Source organism: Pelodiscus sinensis, chromosome 5 (genome assembly GCF_049634645.1).
Source record: "Pelodiscus sinensis isolate JC-2024 chromosome 5, ASM4963464v1, whole genome shotgun sequence".
NCBI lineage: Eukaryota > Metazoa > Chordata > Testudines > Trionychidae > Pelodiscus > Pelodiscus sinensis.
Window position 1 is genome coordinate 16,270,302 of NC_134715.1, and position 16,809 is coordinate 16,287,110.

The window sequence follows — 16,809 nt, forward strand, 5'->3', positions numbered from 1 at the left end:
CCTTCTCCTCGCCCTCCCCGCGCACACACACAGCCGGCTGCCAATCCGTCCTCGGCTCGCTCACCCAGCGACAACATGCCTGCTTGGGAAGCGGCGGCGCCGGCAGGGGAGCAGTGCTGGCTCCCGGAGGATTATTAGCTCTGAACCAAGGGGTGGGGGGGTGGTGGTAGGGGGGAAGCCAGCACGCGGAGGACTGGGGGGGGTGCAAGGCAGAGACTCACCCTGCCACCCCCTTCTCCCAAAGAGAAACCAAGCTCTTAGTGCACTGGAGGAGCCCAGAGAGCAGCAGCCCAGCCAGGTAGTAAATATCCTTCATGCCCCGCTCACGCCTCTGCCTTTGCGGTTTGCTCTGCTCCATGCCCAGGGGCTGGGATTAGCCTGGCAGGTTACCCACACGGTGCAGGAGGAGACGGGGGAGCCAGCCCAGGCCTTGGTGCTGCTGCTGGCTGTTTGGGGAGGGAGAGAGGGGGCCTGTCTCTCCCCGGGATGGGAGGGTTGCGGTTGCATTTTGGAAGGGGGAGTTTCCTGAGGGTGTTGCGTCCGCGCCCCCTCCCGGGTGGTGAATGCAGAGAGGGATGGGAGGCAGGGAAGCGGGACATTGCTCCTCTCCGCTTCGGCTCCTGCAGGTAGATCCGGGGCCGGGCAGGCAGGCAGCAAGGCCAGCTGATTGGGAGGGGGAGGAGGGCAGCTGAGCCGGCCGGGGCCCGGGGCATGGCTGCACCAAGCGGCGCAGGAGGAGGTAGATCTGCGTTGCCTCTTCGCGCTGATCCCGGGGATCGAGCGTGCTTCGCGCCGCAAATCGGCAGCCGCGGCTGGGATTAGGCAAGAGGACAAGTCGCTTTGTGGAGGTTCAAGGACTCTTGTGGGTTGGCAGCGAGTGAGAAGACGCAGGCGGTGCTGGCAGCCCGCACTCTCAGATAGGCAGCTCCCCGCTTTGCTGCACCTAAAGGGGACCCGGGCCGCCTGCACCCGGTGGAGGCAGCTTGCACAGTGTGGGGGCCTGGACCTGCCAACAATGCCACATGTCACCTTTTCTTTTCCCCTGGGACTCTGCTCCCTCAGCCAGCGGTTCGCAAGCGCCTGGCAGGCAGCTCTTCTCTTCCCTAGCTGTCCGCAAGAGGGGGGCAGCCAGGCCAGGTGGCGTTTGTGGAGGGGCCGTGAGGAGGAGGAGGGAGATGGTGACATTACTAGGAATTGTTTATTTTGTGCTGGCAAAGAGCTCTCCGCTGCACAAGACCTCACGGTTCCTCATGGCTCTGACCTGAAGTGTGAGAGACCCAGAATAGGCAAGAGGTGCTGGGAAACCCAGAAGACACGGCTTTTCCTCTGGCGCTGTCAGAACTCCTCTTGCTGGCAGTGGAGTTATTCCTGACTCTTCCCCATTGTGTGAATGAGATGAGAGAAAGGCTCTAAGTTTGGCTTTTTCTGTCTTTTTTTAATTTTTAATATTTATTCAGCTGGGGGTTCCAGGAAGAAGGGGTTTGTTAGGAGAGATTTGAATGAGGAGGTTGTGGTGGCATTGGATGATGATATGTGGCATATCTAGCTGGCCAGTCTTTGAGTCATGAACTGAAGGATGCTACCCATCCCTTACTGAATTGCACAAGGTAACTCCGAGTGGAAGAAATGGGATGTTTATAATTACTCAATGGGCTTGTGAAACTCTCAAGCTTTCCCTTAGTATATCCTTATGTTCCTTTTTTCTTATCTGGAAGGGCGGTCCTCAGGTTGGTGCGCTCCTTGGCTTTCCCTGAGGAAAGGTTCTAGGAGTTGTCTCACTGAGGAGTTGAGAATAATTTTCCTTTATGGTGGAGAAGAGACGCTCTTGAGAGATCAGTCATGTACACTTTACAGCTCTCTCCCTCCCTTCAGCTTGTCCCTGAAAAACACAGCGGAGAAACTTAAAAACACAACAAATAGTCTGGTAGCACTTTGAAGACTAACAAAACATGTAGATGGTATCATGAGCTTTTCTGAAGTGGGATGTGCCCATGAAAGCTCATGATACCATCTACATGTTTTGTTAGTCTTTAAAGTGCTACCAAACTATTCCTTTTTAAAAAAAAATTTATCCTGTACAGACTAACTCAGCTATCCCCTGAAGCTTCTGCACAGTGGAGAAAATAATCACTTTTGTCCACCAATTCCCCTATTCGACATTTTCACAGCTGAAATGTCAGGAAGAGAAACTTAAAAATCTTTCCTTGAAGCCAAATCTGTGCCAGACATGTTTTTCTTTTTGGTTTATTATTGCACTTGAAGTGTTAAAAATCTCCTGAGGCAGTAGGGGAAAAACTAGGAAGGTTTACTATCTGCTTCTCACAGTTCCTCTTGTTCATACTTACAAGGGGAGGGGAAAGGAACATGTTGCAAAATCAGTTAAAGATTATGTAAAAGTGAAAAATTATATAAAAGTGAAACCTGAAAATATTTAGATAGCAAAGACATTTCACCTAGTTGTTTGGAAGCTTTATATTCTCTTTTTAACTCCTTATGGTATATGTAACTGTGACTATGCAGCAAAACACAATTAAAATTGAAGTGTCAGGATTTGTAATTATGTACATAGGAGTATGCTAGTGAGGATAATAGTGCATATGTATTTCTTGTGTAGGAGTTGCTTTTACTCTTGTTATTGAATCATACTATCGTATGGAAACCAGTAGCCTGACAAACTTTAAAAAAAAATATTTTTAAGACATCTAAATGACAAGGGATTTGATTAAATTCTGAGTTATACACCAGAGGAAGGCCTCAGGTAGTGAAATGGCCTTCCAGAGGGACTGCTGTGTTACTACAAGGTGGCTGTGGCAATTCTCACTCTGTGCTAGGTGCACAAGTAGTTAGTACAGTTCCAAAAGTAGTTAGCACTGCCAGGGAAGTAGTGAGGACATGGGCACTCTAGCCTGTTCCCACTGAAGACAGTAGGAATTTGAAAAAGCTTCACTGGTTTGAATGAGAGTAGGACTGAATGTGTGCTCACTCATGCAGTTCAGCTTGGGCACCATTCCCATTCAAATCAGTGGGAAACCTGTGTGAGTAAGTGCCCTGCAGGATGGAATCCCCATCTGGCTCACAAAGCACCTGCATAAGGCCCTCTTATGGTAGGACTGTGTAGAGTGTCAGAGGACCTGAATTTCCCTGCATGATGCAGATCCTGCCTATGGTAGGTTTGGAGGTGAGCTGGAAGAAGGATAATGCAGTCAAAAATTCTGCAGAAGTAGGGTCCTTAAGAGAGGAAACATCTGACATTTCAGTTTACAGGTCACAGCTAGAGGCTGAGGAGGGACTGCATTACACCCCAAGGCCTGCCTACAGATATAGGGTTGAATTCAACCTCCTCAGCTCTTGCTTAATGCCCAGCTTAAGGCTTTGTTCAGCAAGGGTGTTTTCCCCCAGAGTTCATTATAGTGTGATGGATAAGCAAGGTGGATAAGTAAGGTTAGGAACCTGATTGTTTGGTCTTGTTTGGCATTGCCTGCATGAAGAGAGATGTATCTGCAGTAAAATATTTAGGTCCCTGTCCCTGGCTACAAGGGAAAAGAGACTATTGACTGGTAACTGGGTTTCTGTTTCTGACTCTGTCACTATTGTGCAAGTCACTTCATCTTTCTGAGACTCATTTTATCCATTTGTAAAAATACTTACATTTGAATCTCTCCTGGGTGGCTGACCAAATGCTCAGCTTACCGAGAACCTGGATACTTCGTAGAGGAACGTACTTATTTTTAAGTAACTTGGTTTTGTTTCTCTTGCCATGATTGTTCTTTGTGGAAAAAGATTTGAAATACTGTAATTACGTTTCAAAACTTTTTTGCGAAAGCACTTTGGTATCCACACTCAGAACTCTATGTTGTAGAAAGGGCTTTATGTAAATTCTGTAGGACCCATTCCAGAAGTTGTTTAGTCCACAGTTGGGTGAACTTCTCATGGGCATCAGTGGGGCATCAGTCTGAGTATGGGCTTCAGAACTAAATTTATTGTGGGGAAAAAAATGTCTTTGGTTTGGTTGGTTGGTTAGTTGTTCCTCTCGAGACATTTTTAGCAGGTTTTATGTCCTTCTGGGGTCTTCTATTTTTAAATTTTTATAAATATTTGTATTGTGTGTTAAACATTTTTGTAAGCTGCCTTGAATATTTTAAATAGAGGGGCAGGGTAAAAATATTTTAAATACATGAATAAAAATTGTTTTGCAGATTACTGTTAACTACAAACAGAGGCCCCAATACTGCAGTTCACTCCATGTAAGCAAATCCCTACACATGTATAAAGTCTATTGATGTGAATGGGGCTTTGCATGTGTGGAACAGCCTGGCTGCCTGGAGATGGTTGCAGGATCAGACCCTCATAAAGTAATAGATTGATTTTTTTTTTCTGTTTCAGTCAATAAATAAATACCACTGCAAGGTAATTCAGGTGCAGGCTCTGAGTGGCACAGACACACAAGTTTCAGAGAAACATATTTTATTAAAATATACTTACCTGACTTGAATGGGACCAGGATTTCACCCTGTAAGTAGTTTGGCCAAGGGGCTATTCACAGACCATGAAGTTAAGTATGTGAATAAGCCTTTGCAAGTTTTAGGGCCCAGCTTTGTATCCTGAAATACACTAGTGTTTCTGTCAGATACACTTGCTTTATTAGATTCATTTGGCAGTTTTCTACAATGGTAGTAAAATGTACTTCATTTGCTTTGCTTCTAAAATATGCATTTTTGTAGTGATGATTTTAAGATGATCTTTAATTTTTTGTGGGCTATCGCTTAAGGCTAAGATGGTATATTAATAAACCTAACTTGACTTTTGTAGTGAGTTTTAGCTATTTCAGAATATTAGCTTTGTGACATGACATAAAAACACAGCACTTCTGAGAACTTAAAATAGTATCTAGTGTGATTTCCACTTGTATCATTTCTTGTATACTTAAGGAAGGGCCTGTAACTCGAGGATAATGAAAGTATATCTGTATAATGTACATGCAATTGATAAATAACTGTTATTAACAGTTTAAATGTATAGGTATCTTTTATTGATTGATTTTCTCTGGCATTCTCTCTGTGCATGTCAAAGTGTATCATTTAGATCGGAGTGGGCAATATTTTTTTCAGGGGGGGCCACTTAATGAATTTTGGTATGTGATCATGGGCTGGCTCCTCCCCCAGAAGGAGTGGAACCTGGGGAAGAAGGGGCTGGGGACTAGCCTACCCCCAGAGTGAAAATACAGCAAAGGGCTTGCGGATCCCAGCCTTGCCACTGCCGTGTTACGTGGCAGCCACCTGGGATTGCTGCAGGTATTTAAAAGGTTCGCAGCTCCAGCCCCTCCTGGGGTAGTGCTATGACTGGGACTCATGAGTCATTTAAATAGGATCCTGCTGCCTGAGCCACTGCCTGGAAATTCAGTGGCATGGGCAGCAGGATGTAAATAGAAAGCAATCAGATGCAGTCCACGGGCCAGATAAAAGTGTTAGATGGGCTGGATTTGGCTCCCGGGCTGCATCTTGCCCAGCCCTGATTTAGAGAATATAAATTGTCATATATTTTGATAACTATGGTTTGAGTTCCCTATTGGGCAGTAAAAAAATGCTTTTGCTTCATACAGAAGACCATTGCCTTTATCAGCACCCTGATCTATCTTGAATATGATAGTCTACATGTAGTCATTTTGTAATAATTTCTATGAGAAATGGGACTACAGGGAGATGAGAAGGCAACATAATATATGTAAGGAAATCCTGATTTTTTTTTAAAGGAGGGGGAGGAAAGAAATCGCAAAAGTATCTGCATTAAAATCTATGTTCTATCAGAAAGAGGAAGCAAGGCAGGGGAATAGGAGGAGGGATGCTTCAAAGCAGCAGCGCTGTGTGGAACCTGGGGCTGCCACTTTGAAACGCCATGTGAAGTCCAGGGCCAGCTGGGGACTCCCCCGCTGACCTCAGACTCCATGTAGCACTGCCGCTTTGAAATGCCGCGGGGAGCAAGGGGCTAGCGGGGGACTGCTTGAGTCCCCCACTGGCCCTGTGCTCCCTACAGCGCTTTCTCTTCAAAGGCGGAGGTGTCCTTATCGACTAATCAAATAGTCAATGCAAATTAATCTATATTTAACGTCCCTAATCCTGTATGTTTTACTGAAGAGAACTTGATATATTCTGAAATAAATAGATAGCTTTAAGGTACATACATGGTCTCCATTACCACAATATCTGAGAATTTCACAATCTTTACTGGATTTATCTTCACAATATCCAAATGTTTTTTGGAAAGTTGGAGTCAAAACATTTGCCACTTTTTAGAATGAGGGAAGTGAAGAGGGGGAACTCGCTTTCCCACCATTAATATTATTTTAGTTATTACTTAATGTTATAAAGCATCAGCATATCAATAATAGTTGAAATCTAGCAGAGCAGTTTTTCCTACATCACAAGTGTGCAGTGTAGAGGTCTGAAAACAGGATGTGATTTGTCAAATTACAGGTGTTAAAAACTCATCCTTTATATCTACACACTGGGTTTATAATGCAGTCTTTTAATTCTGTTCATAAGTGTGTGTACCTTGTGAAAGTATAATGGCAATGCTGATTTCTTTGAAAGCGTATGGAAAGTACTTTGTTTTGTGAAATCAATTGGAAAGATCCATAGCTTTAAAAAAGGGAAGAAGGACGATCCGGGGAACTACAGACCAGTCAGCCTTACTTCAGTCCCCAGAAAAATCATGGAGGGGATCCTCAAGGAATCCATTTTGAAGCACCTGGAAGAGGGGAAAGTTATCAGGAATAGTCAACAGGGATTCACAAAGGGCAAGTCCTGCCTGACCAATCTGATTAGCTTCTATGATGAGGTAACTGGCTCTGTGGATATGGGAAAGTCAGTGGATGTTATATTCCTTGACTTGAGTAAAGCTTTTGATACAGTCTCCCACAATATTCTTGCCAGCAAGTTAAGGGAATATGGCTTGGATAAATGGACTGTAAAATGGATAGAAAGCTGGCTAGACTGTCGGGCCCAGCAAGTAGTGATCAACGGCTTGATGTCAGGTTGGTGGTCAGTTTCTAGCAGAGTGCCCCAAGGATCTGTTCTAGGACTGGTTTTGTTCAACATCTTTATTAATGACCTGGATGAGGGAATGGATTGCACCCGCAGCAAGTTCGCAGATGACACTAAGCTAGGGGGAAAGGTAGATACACTGGAGGGCAGGGATAGGGTCCAGAGTGACATGGACAGGTTAGAGGATTGGGCCACAAGAAATCTGATGAGGTTCAACAAGGACAAGTGCAGAGTCCTACACTTGGGATGGAAGAACCCCAAGCATTGTTACAGGCTGGGGACCGACTGGCTAAGTAGCAGTTCTGCAGAAAAGGACCTGGGGATTTCAGTGGATGAGAAGCTGGATATAAGTCAAGAGTGTGCCCTTGTAGCCAAGAGGGCTAATGGCATATTAGGGTGCATTAGGAGGAGCATTGCCAGCAGATCCAGAGAAGTGATTATTCCCCTTTATTCAGTTCTAGTGAGGCCACATATGGAGTATTGTGTCCCGTTCTGAGCCCTCTACTATAAAAAGGATATGGACGCATTGGAAAGGGTTCAGCAGAGGGCGACAAAAATGATAAGGGGGCTGGAGCGCATGACCTATGAGGAGAAGCTGCGGGAATTGGGTTTGTTTAGTCTGCAGAAGAGAAGAGTGAGGGGGGGATTTGATAGGAGACTTCAGCTTCCTGAAGGGAGTTTCCAAAGAGGACGGAGAAAGGCTGTTCTCAGTTGAATATTAGGAAAAACCATTTCACTAGAAGGGTGGTGAAGCACTGGAATGGGTTACCTTGGCAGGTGGTGGAATCTCCATCCTTAGAGGTTTTATAGTCTCAGATTGACAATCCCTGGCTGGGTTGATTTAGTTGGGATTGGTTCTGCTTTGGGCAGGGGCCTGTACTTGATGACCTCCTCAGGTCTCTTCCAGCTCTGTGATTCTATGATGCTATCGCTGGTTTAAATCGGATCTGGCCTTATCTATCTTTTTATAGGGTAGCTTTATCACTGTGGTATCTGAGTGCATTTCATAATGTATAAACACAAATATCTCTCTTTTCAGGTAGGAATGAGTTTGAGTGGGAAGGATGTTGGTCCTGCTTTGAGCAGGGGGGGTTGGATTAGATTACCTCCTGAAGTTTCTTCCAACCCTAATCTTCAATGATTAATTATTGTGATTTAAAAAAAAAAAAATGGTACTTGATTCTTTCCATGTACCATTATATGTAAGGAATATACATATATTTTACATGTTAAATATTAGAACATATTTAAAAAGAGTCAAACAAATATATTGCATAGTTAACATGTAAACCAAACAAGCAAATAAGACCTATGTTACAATATATGTATTGCACCCTGTAACAAAATATTTTAACTTCAGTCTCTTTGGTGTGGTTCTGTTTGCAGTGACACAAATTGCCAAACTTGTGTTGATTTGAACTGGAGCAGAGTTAGATTTTCTACTGACAAGAGATGGACACTAACCAATTCACAACAACTCATCTCGATGTTCTCTCATTCTCACCTCTGTGCCTTTTTCCATGAGACCTCTCCTACTCATGGGATCCCCTCTTGATTTCAGTCTACCACACCTCTATGGGATATCAGTATTTCTTTGATTAGAAAAAGTCTGCTATTATGTGATCTACCTTACTACTTCGGCTAGTGTAATGAGTGTGAGATTTCGGTAAGCGTGTGATTAAATTAGTGCAACATGTTTCCTGCACCTATCTGCTGTGGTGCAGTTTAAACCATATTTTAATCTGACACTGAAAGTCTTAAATAGTTACACTGACCTGTGCTCATATCACCTTGTAACAGTGTTTAGTCCTAGTGGCCTCTAAAGTCTCAGTCCCTAAAATAACAAAACATTTCTTCGGTTAATCATGCTGTATTATGAAGCCACCTGTTAAAGCTAGAACAACAATAGCAATCCCTTTGATGGCCTTTATTAACCAGTTTCATTGTAGCTTTACTGTAAAAGACGCTAGGTGAATTCTTGATGATGAACTGGACATGGTGTGTCATGCATACAATGGAATTGGCATGCTGATACTGTCAATCCTCTATCCTCCCTCCCCAGAATGCCATTATATTTATTAATCACCACCATTCATATGTCCTTAGTGTGTCCAAGGATAATAATATGTATTGAGGCAATTTATCCCCAAATCATATGGGACAATATGAAGGCTTTAGATAACATTTTAATGGAGATAATGGAAACATGCATGTGCTAGTACAATAATCATACTTAATGTGTTCAGAAATGCTGGATAAACTGGAGTATGGAGGCCCTTTTGATAGAGTGTATTGTTTATGATGCTAGTGCAATGAATTGCCTGATAGGGAAAAAAAATGTAAAAAATGGAATGGTTTTGTCTCTTTAATTTTCTGGGATCCACAGATGGATCGAGATTCATTGTGCAGTAAATGCTGCCCCCATCTGTGAGTGCAGAGATCCCTGGACACAGCAAGATCACGATTGTCGAGTTCCTTTGTGCTGCAGTGCAGTCTTGAAAGTTGGACTCGTGGGGCGGGAATGGTAAGGAAACAGATGAGTTTAGAAAATCATCCTTGAATATTTTTGGAGGTGGGAGGAATGTGTGTTACTTTCATCTAGGGCAGGGTGCACTTTCCACCCCTGTGTGAGTAGCTGTGTTTCAAAGGTTCCGCTTCAGAGACGAAAATATCTTGGAAGTCCCTGTTGGAAACCAATACCAGATCCGTGCCTCCCTCCCCCCACACATTACCTTAGAATGATTTAAATTGCTGAGGGTTTCTTAAACAAAAACATTAAAAAAACACTTGATTTGCTTGTTTTCCTAGTTGTTTCTTACATGAGATATTGAGGTCTAGTAAAAACCCATAAGGTGGAATCTGTGAAAGTCTGGAGAATTACAAGTTTGTATCGGAAGTATCCAATGAGTGTACTCTGAGAAAGGAAGTATTTTTTATTTAGGCTTTTGGGCCAGCTGGTGTAAATTGTCACAGACCCATTGAAGCCCATGTGATTCCAGTTTATGTCAGCTGAGGATTTGGCATTGTTTTTCACTCTTACTTACCTCATGTTCTTCAGAGGAACACTTTGAGGAAAAGCTGTTTTTGGTGAAGTTTCAGCCTCTCACCAGCAAAACCAGATCTGGCCTTTGTTGTTGAATACAGAAATAAACTTTTAAATATACCTTTGTCATTGGTGCACCACGAAAAGAGTACAAATAATCCAAGTCATGTTTAAGTTCTCCTGTAGGGAGGACACAGCAGGCCAGGTGGCTGTGATAGTTGGCTGGCTATACAACAGTACGCTAGAGGCAATGCTCCCAGCATTGGCTTGTGCAACTCCTACTAGGAGAGTGATGCTTTGGTTGATTATGGTAGCAATTGAGATATGTCTCTAGGTTTTGCATCTGTTACTGTAGAAGCGTCTGGTGTTGCTTTGAGGGTTGGGTTGCTGAACCGTGCCTCCCCCCACAGCTGTTCATGCCCCTCGCTATGCCAGGCTGGGGTCACATGTAGGGTTGCCAACTCTCCTGGATTGGAACCATTGTAGCAAATGGTGCCCGGTTTGGGAGAGTTGACAATCTAGCTACAGCTGGGGGCAGCTGCAGCTCCCCGGGCTGCCAGTGGGATGCCAAGTGGCAGCAGAGCCTCAGGGCTGATTCAGAGCTGGGGGGATGTGGGCAGAAAAGCCACTCTTTGGGCACAGGGGAGTTGGGTGGGCGCAAAAATTAAGGGTGCTGCAGCACCCTGTGGCCCCCTACTTTGCATACAGACAACTATGCCTGATCAGGAGGTATGATGTAAAATAAGATATCCAATACATTTAGAAGGTGATGTTTTCCTTAGAGGGTGGGGAAAAAAGGGAAGAGAAGGAAATATTTTTATCATCACACTGAACACCGATGAATATTCCTTTTATGTGATTACAGGCAGTCCCTGAGTTACGCGGATCTGACTTATGTCGGATCCGCAGTTACGAACGGGGCTTTTCTCGCCCCAGAGGACGGGAGCGGCGGGACGCCCAGATGCGCCGCGGTCTGCTGCCCCCGTCCTCCGGGGCGAGAAAAGCTGCTCCCCGTCTCCCTGGTCTGCAGGGAGATGGGGAGCAAAGCCTTGGAGCACGCCCGCAGCGGGACAGCCCAGGCGCGCTTGGGCTGTCCCGCTGTGGGCGTGCTCCGCGGCTTTGCTCCCCGTCTCCCACGTCAGCAGACCAGGGAGACGGAGCAAAGCTGTGGAGGACTTGGGCGGTCCCGCCGCCACCGTCTCCCTGGTCAGCTAGTGCCCCCCCCCCCAGCAGACCAGGCTTTTTTTCCCTACCCCTGGGGTAGAGCAGCTGGGGTATGCCGTGTTGGTCCCGCAGCGCCGCTCCGGACCAACCCGGCAGCACCCCAGCTGCTCTGCTCCAGGCGTCCTGATTCAGCCGCTGCTGGTCAGTTTCAGCAGCGGCTGAATCAGGACGCCTGGGGCAGAGCAGCTGGGGTGCTGCTGGGTTGGTCCAGTAGCGCCGAGGAGCCGCGCTACTGGAGCAACCCAGCAGCACCCCAGCTGCTCTGCCCCAGGCGTCCCCAAGTCAGCCGCCGCTGAAACTGACCAGCGGCTGACTACAGGAAGCCCGAGGCAGAGTTGCTCTGCCCCAGGCTTCCTGGAATCAGCCGCTGATCCGTTTTCAGCTGCAGCTGACTTGGGGACGCCTGGGTTTCTTAAGTTGAATCTGTATGTAAGTCAGAACTGGCGTCCAGATTCAGCTGCGGTTGAAACTGATCAGTTTCAGCAGCGTCTGAATCTGGACGCCAGTTCCGACTTACATACAGATTCAACTTAAGAACAAACCTACAGTCCCTATCTTGTACGTAACCCGGGGACTGCCTGTATTTATTTTCAACACCAGTTGGGCAGAATATTGCACAATGCACTATTGAAGGGGCATGATTTTACATAAAATGGACTTGATCCTACTCTGACAGACAAGTGTGCATTGCTGTTTTCTTGCAAAATAACTTGCTATGCGTGAGTGCAAAAAAAACCCCCAAAACCCAACAACAACAACAACAAAAGAAAAAGTTGTTGCATATTGGAATGAAAATCTCAGCCAAAATAAACCACAGTACAATACACAATCTTTCAAAGGTGATGCAACCTTTAAAACTGGAATTACTGTGTTTTTTTTCTGGTTTGTACTCTCATCATATTGTAGATGTGTAGGCCTATTTTAGATTTTTCTGTTGCACTGCGGATGGATTACAGTGCGTGTATGCATGTCTCGTCTTTTTATTCTTTACCAGTAATAACCTATTTTTATGCAGGGAAGTTTGTGTTTAAAGGGACATTATAGTGTCTCAGAAACACATCAAATCTATAATTGTTTAGAAGTTTTACCAGAGGGATTTAATAACTTTATGACAATGGTAACAATTACAGGGAGCAGTGGGGGGAAAGAATCCTTGAATGTATTATTTTTATTTCCCCAGGGTTAATCTCTACTTATCAAAGTAAATTAAGCAGAATATTCTGCTCAGATAATTTCTGCATTTCCCAGGTTAGAAGCTGATGTTATAAACAAAATAATTGTCTTTTGGCTCAGTCCTGCGGTGCTTACTCACTGAATACTTGTAGTAAAGTCAGTGTGATGGCAAGATCATAGCTTGTATCTCTTTATTGAATGCCCCCCCCCCCAAAAAAAAATGTTGTAAATGTATAGTTCAGGTTACTTGTTGATTTCTTGTGCCCTTTCAGAATGGCAAGTCCTACAAAATTTTCAAATCCAGAAAATATAGAGTTAAGGCAATCTTTGTAACCTTAACACTTCCTTCTTGGAACCATACCTTAAAATGCCCATAACACACACTTTACCTTTTCACCTTAATGCAGACTGGAGTTAGAAGGTACGTATCCAACTTTCCTTTTGATCAGGAAGGGAGGAGTCAGCTCTCTATAGAGGACCAGTGCCTCTCGGCTCACATGAAGGGGTCAGGTCCTGCCAAAAACATGGGCACAGGGAAAGAGGCTCATACACTCAGAAGGGAAAGTCTCCTGTTTCCTGTCTTTCCTGAGAGAGAGACAGATATTGGGGAGGGCAGACTGCCCTACAGGAGGTGGGGAGTGGGGAATTTGTTTCTTTTGAAGAGCCAAGTATGGCTTACAATTCATAACAGCTTTTGCATGTAGAAGTACTTTATTCAGTTAAAGCACTCTTTGTCAGTGCCCTGAATGTAATAAACAATATGTCATTAAAATCAGTAATGACCTCCATGGGCTTTTCAGAAACTACTGTCATTATTGAAAAGCTGGGTTAATCTCTCACTAAATCCATAAGTAATTCAGGCCTTTACTGTGGTTTCAGCAGTTTTCCCTCGAAAGCACAGCCCAGTCAAGTGACAATGATCAAGGGAAAAACCTATAGATACATAGCCTTAGAATCAATCTCTAGGTGTAAATGCTTGGAAGAATATTACAGCTAGCTCACAAATGCAGATCTTGCAGATCATTGGATTTTGCTGTTTTATAACAGTTTATTGAATATGCTGTTCAAATATGGTTTTTAAACAAAACATTACTTTAGTACATTAGTTCAGTTTTTGCCAGTGAGAGCTCCTAAGTTGTGCTTTGGTAGGTATGAGAATCTGAAAGATTTAAAATGACACAGTTAAATCCTTTCCACTAAGCTCTTAGAGGGGTAGAGTGGGGAGAAAAAGCATGGATGCGCTTGAACTATATGCAAACAAAACTGTGCACATGTGCAGTCATCCGATAGTGGACAGAAGGATTTATTGAAAGATATTCTAAGAAATCATTTTAAATAGGAAAACCTTTCCAAGAATACACAATGTTAAGGGTGTTACATTTATGGCCTACTGATCAAGTATAGTATTTGTCTTGTGTTTACTGGCTGTGGCAAAAAATCCTTCTGGAACAACTTCACATTGATAATGTGGGTATTTGTGAGTTTGTCTTGTGTTTACTGGCTGTGGCAAAAAATCCTTCTGGAACAACTTCACATTGATAATGTGGGTATTTGTGAATGTTAAGGACTGATAATGTTACTGAGAACTAGACATATTGTGGATAGACAATGCATGGATTTCTTCCGATATCTATCCTTAACCTTCAAAACAGTTTGTATTACTCCACTCCTGAGTTTCTCTTCAGCAAATATTACTATTATCTCGATTCTTGAATAACCATCTCCAACTGTGTTGTCATTTCACATGTTTAATATAGAGCTGGCTTTGATGGCCAAGACCCAAGGCTGACATTTTTAAAATTTGGTGCCTGAAGTATGTAGATAATGTGATTGGCCTATGTCAGTCCTGATCTCCAGAAGTGTTTTAATACAAAATTGAGAGCCCATCAGGTTCAGAGCCATGCAAGAATCTTGGCACCACTGAAGTCAATGGAAGAATAAATTCTGCTGACTCAGAATGTATGACCATTGTATGTCTTGTATGCATTTATACTCTGCAACGGGGCCCTGATACTAACTAGACTCTGCATATTGCAGTGCTCTGATATTGTGTATGAGAATGATGGCATTAACATAGGATTGCTAAAACACAGTAACACTTAATTTAAAATGTTGGTCATCTGTGAGTAATTAAACTGAAGTACAGGCAGTCCCCGGGTTACGTACAAGATAGGGACTATAGGTTTGTTCTTAAGTTGAATTTGTATGTAAGTCGGAACTGGTACATATTGTAGGGGAAACTCCTAGTCAAACATTTCTCCATAGCTCAGTTTTATTCTCCCACACCTCACTTCCCTCAGTCCTTTATTCTCAAGCTGAGTGTCTGCTGAGAAAAGTAGCTCCGTGTCTCCCTGGTCTGCTGGGGGGGGGGGGGGGGGGGGCGCTAGCTTCGCGTCTCCCTGGTCTGCTGGGGGGAAGCAGCTAGTGCGGGGTTGCCTCACCCCGTTTGTAAGTAGGGATCCAATGTAAGTCGGATCCATGTAACCCGGGGACTGCCTGTACTGTTTATTTCTTGCTTCTGTACAAACACGTATTTGATTGAGATCTCTTGAAGCTTCTATTCTGTTTCACCACTACTGTAACAATATTTCTATGAGATATGCATAAAGTACAGGGAAATGGAGTTAAGGAAACCTGCATATTTAAGAGTGAGGAGGGGAAATCAAATTTGTGAGGACCCTGTGAAGGAGAAAGGGAAATGTTGTTTGTCATACATTGAACAGTAGCAGCCATGTCTTTGCAGAACACTTCAACAGCTGAACTCAAAAGCTGACTCTTGACAACATAGCAGGACTCCAGATTAACATTTTTTGAGGTCGGGAAAGATCTATTTAGTTGCCAAAGTGAAGGATAAGAGATGACTTTATAAATATATAAATGGGGAAAATGTTTCTGGGCTTTAATTTTAGCCAATGAAGATCCAATGTCTGATAACCAAGGGTAGAAACATTCAGACTAGAAATACAGTGTACATTTTCAATGGTGAGGGTAATTAACTATTGAAAGCACTTACTTAAGGTTTTGGTGGATTCTCAGTCCTTTGAAGTAGAAAAATATATTTCTAAATTGTTCAAGCAGGAATCCCTTGGAGAAGTTCAATGGCCTATGTTATGAAAGGTCACACTTGATGATCATAATGATCCCTTAAAAGCTGCGAATAACAAAATTATTCATAGGGCAAAGATTAGCACATCGATTAATTTTATTCTAAAACTCTGTTCAGTTACTTTTTTGAGGAGACTCAAAACAGCATCAAAAATCCAGTTTAATAATTGGCTCTCAAAAGATGCTTGCTTTTCTCTTAACAACAGCTTGACAGTGATTTGTCCATTATATGGAATGTTAACTTTAGATAGTATGAAAAAGACAAGATAGTGAAGGGAGGTTGAAAAGTAAATATTACATTTTAAATGTTCTGATTCAAAAACATTTGAACACTAAAATAATTTTAAAATAGAATTTATTTTTCATTATTTATGCCGGTGACTCTTTCTCATAACTTTCTCATAATGCAAAAATAAACTAGTCAGTTTCATCTTCATGTCCTCATGTATGAGAATTCTAATTACTAAATCTGTAGTATTGTAGTAGTAGTATGTAGTATTCTAATTACTAAATCAGAAGGGGGATGTCAATTTCTTTAATTAAAACCATTATTTTGTAATTTTTAAAACGTCCTGGATACACTTCTGTCTGACTTAAACTTTTGTAAAAGGCTGTTTTCTAGAAGTCCACATTATTGATTAAAATTGACCTGAAGTGTATGCTCATCCTTGCTACTAATATACTGCTTCTCCTTTTGGCCTGAGTGGGTAGGCATTAAACAAAGTGGGTAGGATTATTATAATTAAACAAAAATGAGGATGCAAATCAGACTTTTTTCTTTGTTGCCATCTTCAAAAAAACTCCCCCCCCCCTTAAACCTAGTAGAAACAAATAACAGCAGATAGTTTCCTTGCTCAGAAATCCAGTCTTTCCAGTGTGTAGTCTGCCCTCCAAAATCTGCATCTCAGATTCCCCTCAGGGCCACGTTCACCATTGCTTTTCTCACTAGTACAGCATATTGTAGAGCAGGGCTACTCAACACGCGGCCTGTGGGGCCATCTGCGGCCTGTTTGTTTGCGGCCCACAGTGCAGTTTGGGTTTATGCGGGACTTAACACACAGCCTGCAGGTGGGATCCTACGGACATGGCCTCCACTGGGAACATGCTCCACAACGGCGAGGTGTTTCCCAGGCCAGGTGAGCACTGAAAGATGCAAGCGGACGGGCTGGCGGGAACAGATGGGTAAAGGGTGTTGGTGTTTCTAGCTTTCAGGGAAGAGCTGCA

At 43.5% G+C, this 16,809-nt stretch overlaps 1 protein-coding gene across 9 annotated transcripts in view; it reads left to right on the plus strand.

Annotated features, from left to right (window-relative positions):
- Positions 1-143: 143 nt before the first annotated feature.
- Positions 144-16,809, plus strand: part of CCSER1 (coiled-coil serine rich protein 1) — a 1,130,035-nt gene continuing 1,113,369 nt past the window's right edge. For 6 of the 9 annotated variants that reach the window (XM_075929599.1, XM_075929603.1, XM_075929604.1 and 3 more), the window contains exon 1: positions 145-298. The gene's annotated coding sequence lies outside the window, so the exon portion shown is untranslated. Of the gene's footprint in view, positions 299-569; positions 627-16,809 lie in introns of those variants that run through there. The other 3 variants (XM_075929595.1, XM_075929597.1, XM_075929598.1) reach the window with 3 other exon arrangements.